The 21870-nt window shown below is 43.2% G+C and overlaps 1 protein-coding gene across 2 annotated transcripts in view; it reads left to right on the top strand.

The window, feature by feature from the left end:
• Positions 1–2576: 2576 nt before the first annotated feature.
• Positions 2577–21870, top strand: part of RPH3AL (rabphilin 3A like (without C2 domains)) — a 168328-nt gene continuing 149034 nt past the window's right edge. Inside the window, exon 1 of one of the 2 annotated variants that reach the window (XM_051992203.1) lies at positions 2577–3131. The gene's annotated coding sequence lies outside the window, so the exon portion shown is untranslated. The remainder of the gene's footprint in view (positions 3132–21870) is intronic. The other variant, XM_051992204.1, reaches the window with a different exon arrangement.

The raw sequence follows: 21870 nt of genomic DNA, 5'->3' as shown, positions 1-21870 counted from the left end.
TGGTTTTCTTTCCTTTTTTCTAATCAAATGAACTAAAGGTTTATCTATTTTGTTGTTTTTTTTCATAAAGCTAACTCTTAGTTTTGTTTATTAGTTCAATTGTTTTCTTACTTTCAATTTTATTAATTTCTCCTTTTATTTTCAGAATTTCAAATTTGGTATTTAATGGGGAGTTTTAATTTATTATTTTTTCTAGCTTTTTTTCATGCTCAATTAATTGATCTTGTCTTTCTCTATTTTATTTGTATAAACTTCCAGAGATATAAAATTACTCCTAATAATTAGTAATAAAATTACTGCTTTGGCTGCCCCCCATAAATGTTGGTATTTTGTCTCATTATTGTCATTCTCTTGGATGAAATTATAGAATCCTTCTATAGTTTGTTGTTTTGCCCACTCATTATTTAGGACTAGATTATTTAATTTCCAATTAATTTTGGTCTTTTTTTTTCCATGACGCTTTATTACATGTAATTTTTATTGCACCATGATCTGAAAAGGATGCATTTACTGTTTCTTCCTTTCTGCATTTGATTGTGAGGTTTTTATGCTTTAACACATGGACAATTTTTGTGTAGTTTCCACGTACCATGGAGAAAAAAGTATATTCCTTTCTATTTCCATTCAATTTCCTCCAAAGATCTATTATACAGAACTTTTCTAAAATTCTATTTACCTCTTTAGCTTTTTTCTTGTTTATTTTGTGGTTCGATTTATCTAGCTCTGATAGAGGGAGGTTGAGATTCCCCACTTGTATATTTCTGCTGTTCATTTCTTCTTGCAACTCTTTTAACTTCTTCTCTAGGAATTTGGATGCTATATCACTTGGTGCATATATGTTTAGTACTGATATTACTTCATCATCTATGGTGTCCTTTAGCAAGATGTAGTTTCCTTTCTTATTTCTTTTAATTAATCTATTTTTTGCTTTTGCTTGATCTGAGACCAGAATTGATACTCGATGGCAGGCGTTTTTCAACCTTGAGAACTGTCCCAAAGTAAGGTGGGCTGTATCAGGAGGTAACCAGGTTCTCTTCACTTTAGCTGGAGGTTAAAAGGTAAATTTATTTGGATTCCTCCTTTATTTCTTTCTGTTTTTCTTTTGTCTTTGTAACTCTGTGCTTGGTACACAATAAATTTTTAGTGGATACTCACTGAATTGACTTCATTTGTAGAAATTTATGGTACAGATTGGAAGAGAATGCTTCTGAGGGCCTTTCCAGTGCTGAAATTCAGTGATTCAGGAAACCTAGTTTTGAATCCCAGCTCTTATATTCATGGACTATGTGACCTTGAATTAGTTACTTGGGCTCAGAGATCTATACCTGAGGAATTTTTGAGGTGAACTAATCAAGTCCCATCATTTGACAGATGGGGAAATCAAGGCCCTGGTTATGACTTGCCAATATCATAGTAGTAGTAATTGGGGAGCCAAGTCTTCTGACTCCAGAGACAGTACACTCTCCACTATGTCAGACCTCACACCTTTCTAGAGCCTTATTTTTTCTTATCAAATGGAAATAATAATTCTGGCACTGTTTTTTTCCTTAGTATTTTACCTACCCTAAGGATTGCAGAAATGTGATTTATTAGTATTGTTACTAGGAACTGTTTTGGCAAAAGTTTCTGCTCTATTATTGTTCTTTTATATAGTTTGGTTGAATAGTATGGGAGGGCTCTTTAAAATGATTGATTTTTGCAAATGAAGGAATGAAAAAAAGCATATTAAGGGTTTATGTGCCCAGCACTGCACTAAATGCTGAGTGTACAAATAGAAAAAGCGGGACAGCTTCTGCTCTCAAGAATTTACACTCAAATGGAGGGAGACAACACATAAAAGAAAGCAATTGAATAAAAATATTAGGGGTGTAAGTGCATTTTCTGCAAGAAACTTTCCCTAAATCCTCTTCATTCCAGTGCCCTCTATGAATTATTTCCTGTTGATCCCAGGTATAGTTTGCTTTTTATATATTTGTTTGCATGTTGTCTCCTGACAACACTATAATTATTGTAAGCTCCTTGAGGGCAGGGATCGTCTTTTGCCTCTTTTTATATCCCTACCCAGCCCAGTGCCTGGCACATAGCAGGTGCTTAATAACGTTGATTGATTGTTCCTGCAGGCTCACTTAAACATCCTTGGGATCGCCCCAGTAGCAGAGGGAATAGTGGTGAATATAGTTCTTTATAGTTCTTTAACCAGTTTTCTCTTGGTTTTGATTTCTTTCGTAAATCTCTATATTTCGTGAGCTTTTCATGTCATGTAGTTTGGAATTTGTTATTTTTGCTGTTATGGTTCCCTTTTTGTTCCGCGGCCCGGGAGGGGAACGGATGTCCTGAACATGGCAAAATAAGCTTGGAACTGTAGGTATTTTAGCACAGAGGGATGGCTTTGCCGTCTGAGAACCTCGGTTCAAATCCCCCTTGCCAAGCTAGCTGTGAGATTTGGGCCAGTTCTCCCGGAGCCTCAGTTTCTTTCTTTGTAAAACATAGAGTTTGGACCAGGTGGCGTTTGCGGTCCCCTCCCAGTTCTAGATCTCTAATCATGTGATTTCCCTCCAGACTCCCAGGGCAGCAGTTGGGGGAAAGTCACCTGCAAGGTCCCACAGGCCCAACACATTTTCATGATTTCTGGGAGGAGCTTGGGCCGGCAGGGAGGCCTGTGATTGGTGAGAAGATGTCACGGGGGTGGAGCAGAGGTGTAGATGGGTTAGTTCCCTGCTCACCTTGGCCCCCGTCCCACCCCCTGGAGAAGCGTTGCCCACGCCCGAGTGCCTGCCGCCCCCGGGGCTGCCCCGCCCCGTCCCCCTGCGCCCCGAGGCGCCCCGAGCCCCAGGGGGCCGCGAGCCTGAGCCTGGGAGCGAGCTGCCCTTCGGCTCCCCAGAGAAATCCAGGCCTTTGTTTAGTTCCAGCTGCCCAGGTCCCTGCTGCCTGCCACATGTTTACTCAAGGGTTGAGTAATTGAAATTGTCTAGAGCACCTCGTGTTGCCCCTGACGACACAATCAGGAGAGAGGGTTCCGGCTGCGGGAGACAGGGGAGGGCTCTACTCCCCGGCTCCCACATCCTCCCGGGAGCCCCGAGACCCCTGGGCCTCTTCCCCAGGTAGATCCTTGCCCCTCCCCTGGATACCTGGTAGGTAGAGCCAAGTCTCTGTCTCTGTCTCCCCGGGGCAGCCGCCTCGTGCGGGGTTTGGGAAAGGGGGCGGGGGGCGGGTGTCCGCAGTAACGCCGCTTTTCCGGAGATTTCACTTTTCCTTCCCAGAGGAGGCCGGCCTTGGGTGTCCGTTTGTGCCTGCCGGGGGAGGAGAGCGGGGTGCTGCCTGAGAGTTTGTGGAGAGGTTGTTTTTTCCGGTTTTCCGGGCCCCTTCTGGGGCTCCACTCACTGCCGGAGGAAGCGTGCGACAGGAGCTGGCAGGGAGTTCGACTTGGTGGGGTTTGCGTAGGGGGATGGCGGTCACTTTGGCAACCCCGGGAGACGCTGGCGGCCACCTGTGGCTAGTTATTGATTTGGGCGGGGGAGGGGGACCGGGAGAAGGGCCGGGCCGCTCTGTTGGGCGGCGGCGGTGGCGGCGGCGGGAAGCAACAGGCAGCCCCCACCAAGCAAAATGTGCGACTCCTTCATCCCCGGGCAGATGAGATGTGGGCGGAAAACCTATTCGAGCAGCTCCATTACTACGGCCCCTCCCGTGGCCACTTCCTCCCCACCCCCAAGCCAGACATCCTCGCCAGCCCACCGGTCTGTCTGGCCAGCTCCCGGCCAGCTCGCTTGGGCATCTGTGGCTGCCGGATGCAAAGCACGGGCACATTGAGCTAGCTGAAGAGGGGGGTAGGCCGATGCCAGTTTCTGGGGCGGTGTTGGACTTGGACAAGTTGCAAGTATGGTGGAAAGGGGGCTGGTTTGGGAATCGGAGGACCTCGAATTGAATCCTAATCCTGCCATTTGCTAGCTGTGTGATCTTGGCCAAGTCACCTTCACCTTCTGGGCCTCAGTTTCCTCATCTGTACATTGTGTTGTGTGAGGGTGTGGTATTAGATGGCCTTGAATTTCTTTTTGGCTCCGAGGCTCAGATTTAAAAATGGAACTAGTATCTGAGTCTTGAATGTCCTGGAAGATCAATGGGAGAGCATCCAGAAGAAGGTAACTAGGATATTAAAAGGTCTAGAGATTATATCATATTCGAATTGACTAAAGAAAATGGGATGTTAAGTCTGTAGAAGGGAAGACTGTAATGAGGGGAGGGAGCATGACTGCTCTTCAAGTGTCAGAAGGGCAGTCGCTAGAGAGGTTAGCTTTGTTCCGCTGGGCCCCAGAGGCCGCTAAGAGGGGCTTGGGTGGAGTCACTAGGACCAGTTCAGGTTCCTGAAGTCTCTGAGCAGAGTTGGCTCCCTCTGCAGGTTTTCAGCCTGAGGCTGGATGATCACTTGGGAGGCCAAACTGGAAGGGACATTGATGTCATCATATTCAACTTCCTTTTGGTACAGATGGAGAAACTGAGGCAAAGAAAGGATGTGACTGGCTCCGAGTGTCTGGGGCGGAATTTGAACTCGGCATTTTCTGTCTCTCCACTTCCTCAAATGTCATAAAAGTTGTAACTTGTAGAGGTGTTGATTTGTCTGGATGGCCCCTGAGATCCTCCCAGCTGACATTTGTGATCCTCTCCTGCTCCTCAAAGGGAAAGACTGCCAGGAGGTGCCCTTAGTGCTGTGGGCCATGCTGTGGACCAGGGGGAGCCGCACTTTTCTGTTGATCTGGGATCAGAGAAGCAACTTTTTTGGGGAATAGCTTTGGGGGGTGGGGCAGCACAATCTAACTCTGGTCTAAGGCCCTGCAAACTACTTAGTAACTTGGCTCCTCAGTTGTTCTTAGGTATCCATGATTGCCTGGGCAGACACACTACAAGGAGAGGAAGTTCTCTTGGTGGAGCTGATTTGGGAAAGGAAACCTTCTTTGTGTCTGTTAGCTCAGTGTTCTCCCCAAGAGAAGGAAATGAGATTAGATCCTTTCTCTCTGGGATTTGGCCCCAGCATAAATCTGCCCTGTCCCATCTGATAAATGGTCCTTGACAATAATTCAACAAGAACTGCCAACCTCTTACAATTAAACGCTCCCCTCCCATCTCCCTCCTTCTCTTCCTTGTCCTCCTTCCCCCCATATATTCAGAGCATGAAAGAGAAGAGTGCTGGCCCCAGTTTTCTTGCCCAAACAAGTTTAAAACTGCACTAAGACTTTAAGGACACTCCTGGTTTTTTTCAAGAGCCTAGTAGTCTAAAGCACAACATTAGGTTCTGGATTCAGAGCTAGAAGGGACCTGAGCTAACATTCCATCCAGTTTCTTTATTTACAGAGCCGGGAACTGAGGCTTCTGTGAGATCAGTCGATTTGCCTAAGACACCACAATTTTGGGTGAGATTTGAACCCAGTACCTCTGACTCCAAAGGAGGGAGATGTCATAGACCCCTTTGGCAATCTGGTGAATCCTATGGCTCCCTTATCAGAAGAGAGTTTTTAAATACACAAAGTTTCTAGGATCACAAAGGAATAAACCAATTTGTATTGAAACAAAGATGTCAATTTTTTTCCACCCAAGTTCACAGATCAATCTTCTGACATCCTAGTTTAAATGCTCCTGCTCCAGAACCCCTACTCTTTCTACTGGACCACACGTCCTCCCACAAAAGCCAAAATAAAAACAGGTTCTTTCTTCAAGGAACTTATTTTCTGCTAGGGGAATATGATGTGTACACATAAGGAAATGAAAGTGTGTGTGTGTGTGTGTGTGGCCGGGGGGGAGGGATATTTCATCAGTTCAAGGAACTCCAGGTACGAAAGGCCCCTTCAAAGACTCAGGAAGGCCATTTATCTGTAAGTTTACAGACAATCTAAGAGTCTTATCTGGGGGCATCAAGAGGTGAAGTGCCCTGGTGAGGGACCCAGAGAAGCTGGACTTGAATCCAGATCCTTCTGACTTCCACTTCTCTCCAAATGTTTGCTAAATTGAATCTCATTGACTTTGCCCTAGCTCACACAGTGAGTTATTGAATACTGTTAACAGTAGTCGCCATTCATCTAACATTGGAGGGTTAGCAAAGCCTTTCCATCCATTGTTGAATTTTGTCATCCCCAGGGGATTTCCTGTGCAGATTTTTGTGGGCTTGTATGTAGCCAGGTACTGGTAAATGCTTACTTGGCATTCTGGGGGGAGAATGTCCTCATGACATGATTTTAAATTTACATTAATAATATTCCCCCCCTCATCACTTTCTTAAATTTAGACGATCAAAAACCAATAAATCAAGCCATGGTTATATGTAGCACTCCCCAGTTTCCAAGATATAAATGCTCGTACTGAAAATGTAATTATTGGTTCTTGTGGGCCCATTTGAGCTCATTCTAGCATACCCTTGGTTGTGTAGGAGTGCTTTCCCCACCAGAAAGAGTGACAGTGGCTAATTATTGTTCTGGATGGGGGGGTCGGATGGGGACGGATAAGACCATAGAGAACCATTTTTAATAATGCTATTTCTCCAGATTCTATTTTGATTCTTGGTCTTTTCCAAGAGCATAGGTTTTTCAGAGGTTGTTAGAAGTAGAGGATGGTCATCTAGCCCAATCTCTGCATTTTACAGAAGGGTAAACTGAGGCATAGAGTGACTTGTTCAGACTTGCACAGCTGATAAGTAGGAGAGGTGGGATTTGACTTCAGATCCTCAGAGTCTATATATAACATTTCAATGAACCACCCTCAAGGAATGGGGAAAAGAAAGAGGGCTGACAGGGAAGACTGAGGAAAACGGTGCTGGGAGCATCTCAATAGGGGGTAATTTTGGAAGAGTGGATTTGGAAGAATGGTGACAGAAACATATAGGACCTGGGTTCAGGTTTTACAACACCACCAGCACTTATTAATCACCTGCAGTGTACTTTTTTCCAGGTAGTACTTTGTATTTCCCTAAAGCAAAGGATCTTAACCAACTAATCAACCAACCAATAAGCATTTATTAAGCTTGTACCAGGCACTGTTCTAAATGCTGGAGTCTGTGAAAGCACCCATAGATAGATGTCAGGGGCCTTCATGAACTTAGATGGGAGAAAATTGCAAATTTATTTTCACTAATCCCTATCAGAAACTTAGCATTTCCTTTAATATTTAAAACCATAATTCTGAGAAGAGGGCTATGGGCTTTACTAGAGGGATCCAAGATACAAGAAAAGGGGAAGATTTGTTGCCTTAGCATCTCCTCCAGGGCTCCAAGCATATGGGAGAGGATTCTTTCTAAGATAATCTCTCTGGGGAACGTTGGCATGGAAAGGTAGGGGGAAGTAGTTGAGTCAAAAGTGATTTAGGAGACCGGTGCCCGCAAGCCACGCTTTCTTCGGAGTGGATGAAAGATTCGAGAGTTGCATTCACTATGTCCGCTGTTCTGGATGTCAGAGATGGCAAGGCTTAACCCCAAAAAATGGATTCCAAAAGGTGGGATTCAGGCTTTGTGATATGGAGAGAGATTTTTCTGTTTAATGTTCAAGGCCCTTTTTGGTGTCCCTCAAATAAAACCCCGAAGCGATTAGCTCCCTATTGGACCTGTGCCCTATCACAAGGTCTTGGTGAACACTTAACTAAACAGTGATTCAGTTTCCAGCTCTGTCCCTCCCAGCACATCTGTTACCTGTCACCTGACAACCCTCCAGTGTGACTTTGTCATCTGTAGCCGGGCAGCATTTATGAGAGCTCTCATGGAGAAGATGGAGGGGGAGGGGGGTGGGAAGCTTGGTTAGACAGAAGGCGCTGCTCTTTTCACCTGAGATTAAGAAACACCTCGGTTACCCGCCGTCCCTGGGCAAGTGGAAATAAATGAGGGCATTTCTGAAACGTTTATCACTGTTGCTTGGAGCCCTTTGGCCAGCAGGAAGAGGGGGCCCGAGATTCTCCTGTCAGGGTCGCTAACCTTCAGCCCCACATCCAGATAGTGGGAAGCTGAGGGATGACCACACTCCATTTTACATTTAGAGAAACTGTGGCCCAGAGAGCTGTATTCGCCAATCAAAAGGCATGTACTAAACACCAAGTGTATCTGTCAGGCTTGTGTTCGGCATTAGGGTTCCAGAGACCAAAAGGAATAGTTTCTACTCTCAAGAAGCTTTCATAATAGGGAAGACAGCATCTGTGTGTGTGTGTGTGTGTGTGTGTGTGTGTGTGTGTGTGTGTGTATAGAGAGAGAAAGGGAGAAAGAATGTATGTATATATATGTATATATATATAAATAAATTTTAAAACAAATACATGTAGATATATAGATAGCTAGATATACACAATAGATACAAAGTAACCTGAGAGGATATATATATAAAATGTGTGCATACATACATAAATATATGCAGGATACATACAAAATAGATATAAGGTAACCTGGGAAAGGATATTATATATCCTTATATATTATGTACTACATATTACATATATACATATTATGTATACATACATAAATATATGCAGAATACATGCAAAATAGATACAGAGTAGTCCAAGAGAGGCACAGATAGGAGTTGGAGGGATCAGGTAGAGGCTTCCTGCAGAAAGGTGACCCTTGGGCTGAATTGGGAAGGAAAAGGAGGATTTTAAGAGGTGAAGGAGCGATAGTGTTCCAGGTGTGGTGTATAGTGAGTACAAAAGCACAGAGGTGGGAGATGAAGCAGCAAGTGGACTGGTATGGTTTGAACAATATAGATTAAATGTGCATATTTCCATATTTATCATGCTCACAAAAAAAAGACCATCAGAAGGGGAAAAGTGAGAAAGAAAAAGAGCAAGTAAACAACAACAAAAAAGGTGAAAATCCTACAATGTGAGCCACATTCAGTCCCCATAGTCCTCTCTCTGGATGCAGATGCCTCTCTCCATCATAAATATACTGGATTTGCCTGGACTCACCTCATTATCCAACTAGAATTTAAAGTCCAGGCTGAGTAGGGTGGCCTCTGGAATACTGCATAACATCTTATTTTTCCCTAAGCCAAGGTAAACTGCTTTCTTTGGTAAGAGGACTAAAGTGAGTCATAAATTCTGTGGGTCCTCCTGCCACGAAGCAGCTCAGCACTGACTTTGTAGCCTATATGACTGCAAATTCCTTGGGGGAAAAGGCAACCAGAAAGTGTTGCAATAGAAGTGGCTGGTTTTCCTTTATTGTCCTCTGAGAGCTAATTTCTGCTTATTTTTTGTTCATCTCACTTGGGTTTCCCAATCAGTCCCATGGTTCTGAGTGTCTACGGAGGCCTTTTCTGGTTCCTTTGCCTTTGGAGAAGATTGTGCACTGTGACTTTTGTAACCTACATTTAAATCCTCCATTTGTTCCATTATTTGCCCCTTCTATGGATGTTTCTTAGTGTGATAGTGGTTTATCTAATTCTTCTTCCGTGTTTCCTTTGTGTGATCTTGGATAAATCACTTGATTTCTCTGAGTTTTCATTTTCCTACCTGTAAAAGTATCATGATAATCAAATGGAATAATGGGTACCCAAAGCTTTACATACCTTAAGTGCTGGATAAATGTAAACTGTTATTATTCTTGGCTTTGTATGGGAACCATATTAAAGTATCCCTTTAATTCTTGTCACTCAGGGTTATCCCATCTATTGAACCTTCTTTAGGAGAATGTAAACCTCTTGGGGGTAGGCACTATTTCATTTGTGTCATTGTAGCTTGAACTAGTAAAGTTCCTTCCCTGTAGAAGGTGCTTAATAAATGCGACAAACAACATTTGTATGAGCTGCAGCAATGTTTTTGATTAAGATAGTTAGAAGTTAATTTAAATAACTTGATCCACCGAGTTGTTGGCCTAATGTGGTTTTGGATTTGATGACCTTCTAGGTCAGTGCCTTTTCAAATCCTATTCCATTAAATGAGGGAAAGGGTGTCAGTCTGCTAATTCTAATGACATTCTTAATAAGGGGCCTAAGTTTTCTCTTATGTTCTATACAATCTCTGAGTGGATTTAACAAACTTGATGACTGCCTTGGAGAGGGAAGAGAAGAGGAAGTGAGGGAGAGACGGAGAATAGGAGGGGGAAAGAGAGAGATTGTGTGGGGAAAAACAGGCACAGATGGGGACACAGAGACAGAGAAAAGGAGAGAGGGCACTTGTAATGTACCAGGCATTCGGTTAAGTACTTATCAACAAAGGAGATAATCCTTGGTCTCAAGGGCCTTACATTATTCTAAAGATGGAAGATGATGTAGAAAGAGGAGTGCTTCCTGCCAAGGAATTGGCCCTGGATGCAGAGATGAGGAGGCAAAGTGAGAGGGAGTAGGTGAGGAGAAGAGGCCAGATGTCTATCTTGTAAGATACTCACCTGTGTCTAGCACTAGATTCTGCACATATGGTGCAGAGATGGTGGTGAAGTTGCTATTTGCCTGTCCTTTGTTCTCAAAGGTGACCATGACATTATATATATATATATATATATATATATATGTATATATATATATATATATAATGTACTCATACATACATAAACATATGATTGGATTTGAGAGAGAGAAGAGAAACACACAGAGAGACAGAGAGAGAGAGTGTGTGTATGAGAGAGAGAAAGTGAGTGTGTATGAGAAAGAGAGAGAAAGAGAGAGAGTGTGTGTGTGAAAGAGAGAGTGAGTGTGTGTGTGTGTGTGTGTGTGTGTGTGTGTGTGTGTGTGTGTGTAGGGGGGATTTGGGCAAAGTCACCAGTCTCACTTTCTCTTTGGGAATAATCTGATTCCAGTGATCAGATATCAGAACGTCTGGAGTTGGCCCTGGAGGCAGAGATGAGGAGGCAAAGTGAGAGGGAGTAGGTAAGGAGAAGAGGCCAGATGTCTATCTTGTAAGATACTCACCTGTGTCTAGCACTAGATTCTGAGCAGCTTGTGGGCAGGAACCGCTTCTGTTACATTCTGGGGGCCTTGCACTTAATAGCAGCATACATAATGTTTGTGAATGGTGATTGAAGAAGGGAAAGAAGGAAAGGAGAGAGAGACTAATACCTTGACTCCTTTGTCATGTTTTTATCATGACGGGTCATATGTCTACAGTTGCATTTCATCTTCACAACCAGAGCCACAGTTAGGAAGTGAATTCGGAGCAAATGCCCTTAAAAGAGCTCAAGGGATGGTCTTATGTGTTTGGGGACATTTGGACCCAGAAAGGGAGCGATCGGCCCCCTGAGTCCAGCCTCACACCCCAGTGGTCTGGAGGACAATCCCAGTTCCCATAGAAGAAGGCTGAGAGGGGAGGGAGAGAGAAAAGCAATTGGCCAAAGGTGTTGACCCTGCACATTATAGTCTGAGCTTAGGGAGAAGCAAATTATTATATTTAGTCATTATAAAATACTAGCTAACGGGTATATAATGCTTTAATTTTTGCAAATTACTATATTATTTCATTTGGTACAAGAATTCCTTTCTGTTTCTTTCTGCTCCCATCACCCCAATTGTGGTCCATGGAAATCACTCTTAGAGTGAAGACTCCGCAGCTTTGTTTATCTTCCCTGTCCCTCTCCCATTCCTGTCTTAAATTGAATAGTATAGATACTTTAAAAAGAAGCAATTTAGGGGAAGCTAGTTGGGGTAGCAGAGCACCAGCCCTGAAGTCAAGAGGACCTAAGTTCAAATCTGATCTCAGACACTTAACACTTCCTAGCTGTGTGACTCTGGGCAAGTCACTTAACCCCAATTGCCTCAGCAATAAAAAAAAAAAAAGACGAAGAAGAAGCAATTTATACATAATAGAAATGTATGGTTTCACATGCAGACCTTTTTCTGTTCAGTGCATGTAGAAATGTTCATTTTTATTAAGTTTATATTTTTTTAAAAAAGAAAAACTTTTGGGAGGGGAGAGTTACTGCCCTTTCCCTATATTTATCATCTTAGGTCTTTCAAATAGATTTGCCCACCAGAAGACTATAAGCATTTTGAAGGCAAGAACAGTGGTTTTTTGGTTTGTTTTTAATTTCTTTTGCATCCATGTTGGATGCGTAGCAGCCATCCAAGTTGGTTATTATCTTGTGGGCTCTTTATTTTTCTCCTCCTCCTTTCCTTCTCCATTTTCTTTCTCTTCAAATCCTCTTTCCTCCTCCCCTTTCTTTCCTCCATACCTTCTTTCTCTTTTTTCTCCCTTCTCTTCCCCTGTCCCCTTCTCTGAATCTCATTTCCCTTTCCTCTCCTCCTTCCTTCTCCCCTCTGTTTCTCTAGCGTCCCCTCCAGATATAAGACAGAAGATGTGCTCCTTTCTTTGGCTGGGCCCAAGCCCCAGGCCTGGAGCTGGCAGATCTATTTGCACCTTTCTGTAATTTGCTCATCCTACCCATCCTTCTCAGTATCCCACTACCTGCCAGACAGGCTTCAGTCCTCCCTGACACACAAGGATCCCCTCCCCCTTCTTTTCCCTGTTCGCTGCTGTTTGGGCTCATTAGCAATTCAAATGGACCCAGGGCTGCTGATGGCTGGTTCCTCCCAGGGACACCTGGTTGGGATTCAATGTGCTTTCCCTCCTCTCTTTCTCAGACACACTTCCACATCCCTCCACCTCCCAGCCAGCTGGGAAATCCCTGCTTGTTAGGAAGCCAAAGTGTCTGTCAGACAGACCAGGTGAGTGAGTGTGTGTGGGTGTGGGGATGGGAAGAGCAGTGGGGAGAGCAAGAGAGAAGATGGCAGCTGCTGCTGGGGTGCTGTATTTAACCTTGGAATTAAAGGAGAGGGCTGCCGTCTGTTTGTGTTTCCACTAATGTGTAAGGACAGCTGGCCCACAGATAGAAGGGTAAATCAGCTGCAGGGGGTTCGATGGGCTAACTATCTAAGCAGACAGCTGGGGCCATGTTTCTACCTGGGTAAAGGCACCACCCCTCCTTCTGTGATGGATCATAGAATGGGGTAGGATGGAACCTGAGATGATGACTTTCTGCTCTGGGTCACTCTTTTAAAATAGTTTTATCGAGGCTTTAAAACCAATCCAGACCAAATATTGCTATCTCTCTTTTTAAAAAATTTAATAGTATTTTATTTTTCTAAATATATGCAAAAATAGTTTTGAACATTCATTTTTTTTAAAACTTTTTATTGACAGAACCCATGCCAGGGTAATTTTTTACAGCATTATCCCTTGCACTCACTTCTGTTCCTCCCTCCCTCCCTCCACCCCCACCCCCAGATGCCAAGCAGTCCTTTACATGTCAAATAGGTTATAGTATATCCTAGATACAATATATGTGTGCAGAACCGAACAGTTCTCTTTCAACATTCATTTTTTTATAAGATTTTGTATTCCAAATTTTTCTCCCTCTTCCCCCTCCCAAGACAGTAAGCAATCTGATATAGGTTAAACATGTGCAGTTCTTCTAAATGTATTTCCACATTCGTCATGCTATACAAGAAAAAGATAGAAAGGGAAAAAAGCAACATGATCGAAAAAAAGAACAAACAACAACAAAATGGGGAAGACGCTATGTTTTGCTCCCCATTTAGTCTCCATAGTTATCTTTCTGGATGCAAATGGCACTTTCTTATCACAAGACAATTGGAATTGCCTTGAATCATCTCATTGTTGAAGAGAGCAAAGTCCATCACAAAATCTTCTCGTTACTGTGTACATTATTCTCTTGGTTCTGCTCACTTCACTCAGCATCCATGTAAGTCTTTCCAGGCTTTTCTGAAATCAGCCTGCTCGTCGTTTCTTATAGAACAGTAATATTCCATTACATTTGTGCACCATAATTTATTTAGCTACTTTCCAACTGATGGGCATCCACTCAGTTTCCAGTTTTCTTGCCACTACAAAAAGAGCTGCTATAGATATTTTGCACATGCACATTTTCCCTCTTTTACCATCTCTTTGGGATAGAGACCCACTGGAGACCCTCCTGGATCAAAGGGTATACACAGTTTGATATCCCTTTGTGCAAATTGCTCTCCAGATTGTGCATATTGCTTTGTTCAGATTGATCTCCAGAATGACTAGGCCAGTTCACAATGCCACCAATAACGCATTAGTGTCTCAGTTTTCCCACATCCCTGCCAATATTTATCATTATCTTTCCCTGTCAGCCAATCTGAGAAATGTGAAGTGATATCTCAGAGTTGTCTTAATTTACATTTCTCTAATTCAATTTTAATTTAGAGCATTTCTTCACGTGACTAGAAATAGTTTTAATTTCTTCATCAAAAAATTATCTATTCATATCCTTTGACCATGTGTCACTTGAGAAGTGTCTTGTATTCTTATAAATTTGAGTCAGTTCTCTACATATTTTAGAAATGAGGCCTTTATCAGAAATACTGACTGTAAAAATTTTTTTCCAGTTCTCTGCTTCCCTTCTAATCATGGCTGTGTTGGTTTTGTTTGTGCAAAACCTTTTTAATTTAATATAATCAAAATTATTTATTTTGCATTTCACAATGTATTCTAATTCCTCTTTGGCCATAAATTCTTCCCTTCTTCACAGATCTGAGATGTAGACTACCCTTATTCTCCTAATTTGCTTATAATATGCTATAAATCTATGTCTAAATCATGGACCCATGTCAACCTTATCTTGGTATAGGATGTTAGATGTTGGTCAGTGCCTCGTTTCTACCATACTAATTTTCAGTTTTCCCAGAAATTTTTGTTAAATAGTGAGTTCTTATCCCAGAAACTGGGGTCTTTGGGTTTATCAAACATTAGATTGCTGTAGTCATTGACTATTGTGTCTTGTGAACCTAACCTATTCTACTGATCGACTACTTTATTTCTAAGCCAGTACCAAATGGTTTTGATAACTGCTGCTCCATAATATGTTTTAGATCTGGAATAGTTAGACCATCTTCCTTTATATTTTTTCATAAATCCCTTGAAATTCCTATTTCTTAGCCAGTACCAAATGGTTTTGAGAACTGCTGCTTTATAATATGTTTCAGGTCTGGTATAACTAAATCACCTTCATTTGCATTTTTTTCATCAATTCCCTTGAAATTCATGACCTTTTATTCTTCCAGATGAATTTTGCTATAATTTTTCTACCTCTATAAAGTAATTTCTTGACAGTTTAATTAGTATGACACTGAATAAGTAGATTAATTTAGCTAGAATTGAAATTTTTATTATATTAGCTCGGCCTACCCATGAGCACTTGATATTCTTCCAGTTCAAACATTGCTATCTCTTGCCAATAACCTTTCTCAGCCTGCTTGCAGAACTGTCCCTCAGAATAAAGAATTATAATTAAATGAAGCAAATGGATACATTGACCAGAACTGATGGAGTATAGCTTCTCACCTCTTTACTGAGATGAGCCATGTGTCATAATCATCCGGCCTCTGTAATTGCTATTGGTCATTGCTCTGATTTTAATCCTGCTTTGGTTTTCTTTGAGCTACTGTTTCACTGTGTATTTTGTTCTCTTGGTGGTTCTTGTTCCTCGCTGCATCAGTTCATGCAGACTTTCCCTAGATTCCCTCTATCATCTGTGATCATTGTCACAGAACAGAAACATTCCGTTACATTCGTGCACTCTGCTTTACTTAGTTGTTCCTCAATCAGTGGGTCCCCTCTTCTTCCTCTGATTGCAGTTCTTTGCTATTACTTCTTTGAGTCTTTGGAATCTTTCTCTCTGTATTTCCCTTTTCACCCTCATTGGGTGAAAAAACAGATTAAGTGATTTTCTAATCTGTTCTTTAAATGATAAGCATTTATTAAGTGTCTGTTTTATACCAGGGACATTGTGAGGTACTAAGGACAGCTCTGTATTGTTTTTTTCATATGGCCAGTGCTATTCAGCTCATTGTACCCAGTTGTAGATGGCTGACGTTGCCTAGAAGCTCATCCACGTGGGCTCTCTCTCCAAGGCGCATCTGGGATGAATCCCATCCATGTTAGCTGGTAAATCTTTCACAAGCCTGCTAGTACTGGGCCTTGCTCCTCTTCTCTACTTCTCTGCCTGCTATTTTCTCACCTATAAAATAATAATAGTCAGTTAATGAAAACTGATATGGCACTTTAAGTTTTCCAGAGGGCTTCTGCAAAGCAATTGTGAGATGAATAGTGCCAGTATGATCCCCATTTTCAAGATGAGGAATTAAAACTTTGAGAAATTTGGAAACCACATTGAAGAGGGACCTACTGAAGGAATGGAGGATGTTTATTCTAAAAGAGAAAGGACTAAGCTGGGGCCATATTTACTGTCTTCAGATATGTGAATTAGCATGTTCACAAGAGATTTAACAAATCTGTTTGGTGCTGAAGGATGGGACTGATGACAGGAGATGGAAGTTTTAGGGAGCATATTTCAGTTCAGAATAGGGTAACACTCCCTGGCAGTGGGCTGGTTAGTAAGTGCTCCATCACTGGACGTGGGAGGGTGGAGTCTGGCCAAGGACCATATAGGTGAGAGTCACTATCGGGTATGGGAATTGGACTCCCTTCTACCTCAAAGGCTACGTTTCATTTTTTTGTCCTGTTCTCTCCTCTTTGCCAGATGAAGGAAAAAGTACTGCCCCTAATCAGTGTGTGCTTCGAAGCTTGACTGGCGCTTTTGTTTGTTTATTTGGTACCCGTGTGATTTTGTCAGTGGAGGGAAGCCACTTATACTCTTAGGGCCAGGCACATAGTACTCGCTTAATGCTTGCTGAGCGACTGGTTAGAGATCATGAGCTTCTCTCAGTCGCATGTCTAATAGAAAATCAGAGCTGCATCCCGAGCATGGCTGGTTTGGGCATCGAAGGGCAGTCGACAAGCATTCGTTAAGCATCTTTCATGTGTCAAGCATTGTGCTAAGCACTGGGACTACAAAGAAAGACAAAAACCAGACAATCACCACTACAATAAAACCCCCAAACCCCCAAACCAGTCCAGGAGCTACCCAGATGCTCTTGGAGTTGGTGCTTGGAGTGGTTGGAGGACGGGAGCAGGGAGAAAGGAATGAGTGTGGCAGGAAGAGGGGTCAGATGGAAGTTCTATTCTGCCTTCCAAGTAAGAGCTGGGTGACCCTGGACAAATGAAGAAGAAGGGGGTTGTATTTGCTGACCTCCAAGATCTCCTGTGGCACAATGACCAAGGGAGAGTTTTAAGAAAGTCTGGTGGTCTGTCTTCTGTCTCTGTCATCTCCCCCTTCTTCCTTCTCCCTCTCTCTCCCTCCTTTCCTCTTTCCTTCTCCATCCTCCTTTCCCTCTCTCTCTCCCTCTCTGTCTCTGTCTGCCTGTCTACCTGTCTCCCTCTCTTTGTCTCTCTCTCCCTCCTCTCCCCATCTGTCCCTCCCTTCCTTCTTTCTTCCTCCTCTCCCTCTCTTCTGTCTGCTTCTCTTCATCTTTATCTCACTCTATCTTTCTCTGTCACTCTGTTTCTGTCTCTCTTCCTCCTTCCTTCTTTCTGTTTCATTGTCTCTGTCTCTTTTGCTCTCTGACTCTCTTTGTCTCCTTCCTTTTCTCTGTTTATATGGCTCTGTTTCTTTCTGTCTATCATTTTGCCTTTATTTTTCTCTGTGTGAAATCTCTTCCTTCTCCTCTTCCTCCTTCCTCTTCTTCTCTCCCTTCCCCTCTTCTCTTCTTTCTCCTCTTCCTCTTCTTTCTGCTTCTTTTCTTCCTCCCTCTCTTCCTCCCATCTCCCTCTTCCCAGTCCCCTCCTCCCCAGTTCAAGGACTCGAGCAGGAAGGGCTTCAAAGTGGTGCCTCAGGCTTTTTGGACTCTGGCAGACCATCAGAGTTTCCTGGCTGGTGTTCCTATTCCCCTGATGGAAGGGGGAGGAACAGGGACCATAATGATTTGTCCTTATCTCCCTGTTCCCATCATGTTCTCCCTTGTCTTAGTAACTGAGTGGATGTCGATCCCCGTTGCTAGGGCCTCCCTGGGCCAGCACTGTTGACTGCTCAGTGTTTGAGGATTTATAGCCTGGTTCTGCCTGGATGATGGGGTGGCCGGAGGGCCCAGGGGAGAGTGAACCCGAGTCTCACGCGGGAGAGGGGTAAGTTTTTTGAGGATTGTTTTTGTATTTCTCCCTGGCGTTCTTCCTGCCAACCCCAAAGCCTCTCCTCTCAGGCTGTGGCAAATAGAACTTTACCCGCCATGGTCTCCTCGGTAATCTAGCTGGGTGTTGTGAGCCAGTCCAAGTCCTTTTGGCCAAAATGGCTGCATGTGTCATCCCAGGCAAGGCTTCTTATTAAATGGGAGGTGGAAGTGGGCTTTGGGAGTGGGGGGAATGTTGGGGTCCTTTCTAACGTTAAATCTGTAATCTTGTAATCTAAGATGACAGCTAGGAGACTCCAAAGTGTCCAGAGCACCAGGCCTGGAGTCAGGAGAACATATCTTCCTGAGTTCAAATCCAGCCTGTAATACTTAATTAGTGGTGTATCCTAAGCAAGTCACTTCACCCTGTTTGCCTTAGTTTCCTCATCTGTAAAATGTGCTGGAGAAGGAAACGGCAAACCAACCTTTGCCAACAAAACCTCAATGGGTCACAAAGAGCTGGACATGACTAAAGAATGACTCAATAACAAAACAACAATTTAAGATCAATGATCCTAGGTACAAGTGTTCTTTCACCCCATCTGCATTCTCATAAGATTGTAAAATCATTGATTTAGAATTGGAAGGGTCCTTAATTTTTTTCTAGTCCTCATTTGGAGGCAGCTAAGTGGTACAGAGGGGTGAGCACTGGAGCTGGAGTTCAGACACTCCCTGAGCAAGTCACGGAACCTCTCTCAGGTTCAGTTGTCTCCCTTGCAAAGTAGAGATAATAATAGCACCTATCTGATAGGATTTTCAGTTACTGATGGAAGAGTTATTGTGTAGATAAAAAGAGATATACTTTTTTTAAATTATAGCTTTTTATTTACAAGTTATATGCATGGGTAATTTTATAGCATTGACAATTGCCAAACCTTTTGTTCCAACTTTTCCCCTCCTTCCTTCCATTCCCTCCCCGAGATGGCAGGTTGACCAATATATGTTAAATATGTTAAAGTATAAATTAAATCCAATATAAGTATACATGTCCAAACCGTTATTTTGCTGTACAAAGAGTCAGATTTTGAAATAGTGTACAATTAGCCTGTGAAGGAAATCAAAAATGCAGGCAGGCAAAAATATGTAATGGTTCATAGTCAAGAGATAATACTTGTAAAAGTGCTCTGCAGGGGCAGCTACATGTGCAGTGGATAGAACACCGGCCCTGAAGTCAGAAGGACCTGAGTTCACATCTGGCCTCAGACACTTAACATTTTCTAGCTGTGTGACCCTGAGCAAGTCACTTAACCCCAATTGCCTCCACAAAAAAAAGTGCTCTGCAAACTCTAAAACACCATATAAATGCTAACTATTATTATTAAGACAACTACATTTACTGAGTACCTACTATGTGCCAGACACTGTGCTAAACAGTCCTCAAGGAATGTCTATTCTAATGGGGGGACCTCAATGGGCAAACTATTGTTTCCAAACAGGGCAATCCAGAATTGAGGAGGAGCCTTGGAGGGAAAACCCTGAGATGAAGGGCTGGGGCAGCATCTTTTCTTTAAGGTTATACATGTACAAGCATATTAAACATTTCCCCATTAGTCATGAGGTTTAGATTTGGGGAACTCAAATGAAATTAGGGTTTCTGGTGGTCAGGGAGTTAAATGAGGTCTAGTGGCAGATTTGAGGTTCAGGATATGTTTTGGTGCAAGGGTAGGGAGTTTTGGGTACTCCCATTCTAGTGGTGCAAGAGTCCCCTGTAATGGAATTTACAGACCTGAAAACCTAGATTGATAAAAGAGGTTTGTTGTGGGGATTGGAAGTAAGGTGAAAGTCTAGTTAAGGAAATAGGTGAGAGTGAAGAGAGGATGGCACTGGAAAAGAATATTATTCCAGTGGGCAGATCTATGGAAAATGGAGTTTTGCACTGAGAATGCAGTTCTCAGTGGGCAGAAGATCCCGGCAGTAAAGGGCACTGCCAAGGTCCATCTGCAAAAGCCTTAACTGATAGAAGCTCATTATGTTGCTTGTCTTGGTGGGGGTTGGGAAACCGTAGCAGATCATCAGAACGGGGGCTGGGACAGCCCAAGTTGGTTCCGATCCTATGGGGGTGGGAGAGCCCGGATCTCCTATTGGAATTCAAAGGGGTGCTTTTGACCAGGATTTGTGAATCAAAGGCCCTGGAATCCTGGATTGATAATGCATCAGCCAGGAGGGGCTGGGAATAAAGGACTCACAAATCAATAGAAAATACAGTTTCTTAAATGGCCCACAACCCGCTTCAATGATGTGAAAGAAGAATCAGAACAAAAGGGAAAAAGCATGAGAAAAGAAAAAAAATTTTAAAAAGTGAAAATAGTATGCTTCCATCTGTATTCAGACTCCAGAGTTTTTCTCTTGCTGTGTCTTTTAGAACTGTCTTAGAAGACCTGAGCCTATCACAGTTGATCATTGTACAGTGTTGATGTTACTGTATACAGTGTTCTCCTGGTTCTGCTCACTTCACTCGGCATCGATTCATGTAAGTCTTTTCAGGTTTTTCTGACGTCATCATCTCTTATAGAACAATATTATTCCATCATATTCATAGTGAACAATGTTTTCAGCCATTCACCAGTTAACGGACACGGGGAAAGTTTCTTACAGAAGGTTAGAGTTTAGATGGGAAGTCAGGAAGTAGAGATGAGGGGAGACTGTACTGGGGATGAGGGACAGCCAGAGAAAAGGGCCCGGATGGGACATGGAGTCTTGTGTGGGAAACAGCAAGGAGACCAGTGTCCCTGCATTGTTGAGTACACCGATTATAACCAGAGACTGGAGCGGTGGGAAGAGGGCAGTTTGGGAAGAGCCCTTAAAAGCCAAATAGATATTTCCTATTTGATCCTGGAGGTAACAGAGAACCACTAGAATTTCCTGAATGCCTAATATGGGTGACTCATTTACCTGCTGAGTGGGGAGGATGGTCTGAGTGGCAATGAGAATGATGACTGAGGAAAGTCCAGAGAGCCCAGCTCTAGATCTATAAAGTTAAAACTTTCCCCCAATCCTTCAAGGGTTTAAAATTTGTTTTTTCTTGGCTCTGGGTTTGGGCCCATAGCTTTTGGAGACAAGATTGGAGATTTAAAGATGGAATGAGGAGGTAGAAATCACGTGGGCCAGCTCCTTCTGTTTATGGATGAAGGAAACCAAGGCTAAGGGAGGATTTGAATCCAGGTCCTGGATTCATCTTCTCTTGTTTCGGACCTTTGGCCCTCTGTTGTTATCGGCTGACTGCTGCCCTCTCTGTGAGTCAGAGAACTGAACTTGCTTGTGGTCACTCACTCCAGGAAGAGGTGGGCTTGGGGAGGAAGGGCTGAGGAGTGTTGGTTAAATGGAGATTATCCAAGGGCTTCATTTGCCCGTTAATCACCTGTCTGTACACAGGGACAGTTTTCCCAAGTATGTCATGTAGTTGCCATGGTCCTGGAGGCTCAGGATACGTCAGCTGGAGAGGATGGACTCCAGCTTGCACATGGCGGTACCTCAGCTCACTGGCTGCCCCCAAAGCCATTGGCTTTCATGTAGCCAGCCTTTAAGAAACCTATAAGGTTGTCATTTCAGGACCCTCCTGTCCCCTGCTGCTCTCCCTGATTCAGTCATTGCCTTCTGTTTCTGATGAAGTCCTCCATCAGTCATGTGCTCTGGAGTTCCCCCCCACCAAGTGTGGAAGTGTTTTACTTCCCATTCAAGGCCCCTCCATTGTCTGGTTCCTGCCAACCTTCCCAGCATTCTCTCATATCCTCCCCTTTAGCTCTCAGCAGAACTCATTCTTCCCCATTATTGTCCTTTTCAGGCCCAACTCTGTAACCCAATGCCAGGAATTCTGTACTTTCCCCCTCTTTCCTTTTCTTTCAAGGTCCCGTGCAAGTATCACTTTCTCCCTGAAGCC

Source organism: Antechinus flavipes, chromosome 4 (genome assembly GCF_016432865.1).
Source record: "Antechinus flavipes isolate AdamAnt ecotype Samford, QLD, Australia chromosome 4, AdamAnt_v2, whole genome shotgun sequence".
Classification (NCBI taxonomy): domain Eukaryota; kingdom Metazoa; phylum Chordata; class Mammalia; order Dasyuromorphia; family Dasyuridae; genus Antechinus; species Antechinus flavipes.
The sequence above is the reverse complement of the archived record's forward strand: the minus strand, read 5'-3'. Positions and strand labels throughout refer to the sequence as shown.